The 236-nt window shown below is 40.3% G+C and overlaps 1 protein-coding gene across 1 annotated transcript in view; it reads right to left on the minus strand.

The window, feature by feature from the left end:
* LOC108761002 (uncharacterized) overlaps positions 1–236 on the minus strand; it is a 9,049-nt gene that overhangs the window by 7,514 nt on the left and 1,299 nt on the right. The window lies entirely within an intron of this gene.

Below are 236 nucleotides of genomic sequence, written 5' to 3' on the forward strand. Positions count from 1 at the left end.
CCCCACCACGCAAACCGTCAGATTAATATTTATCCGTTATCAGAAACACATGGGTCTCTTACACTATTAATATCTGACATGCTCGAGTATTTCATTTTCACTGTTTTTGAAAGCCTGTACACGTTCCCCCCACCACTAAAACGGCATACATCATATAACCTTTTTTTCTTTTTAGCATCTAATCTTCACAATCCAATAGGTCCCCACGACGCTCGAGTAAATCCACATTTAGCCTC

This window comes from Trachymyrmex cornetzi, unplaced genomic scaffold, assembly GCF_001594075.2.
Source record: "Trachymyrmex cornetzi isolate Tcor2-1 unplaced genomic scaffold, Tcor1.1 scaffold235, whole genome shotgun sequence".
NCBI classification, from domain to species: domain Eukaryota; kingdom Metazoa; phylum Arthropoda; class Insecta; order Hymenoptera; family Formicidae; genus Trachymyrmex; species Trachymyrmex cornetzi.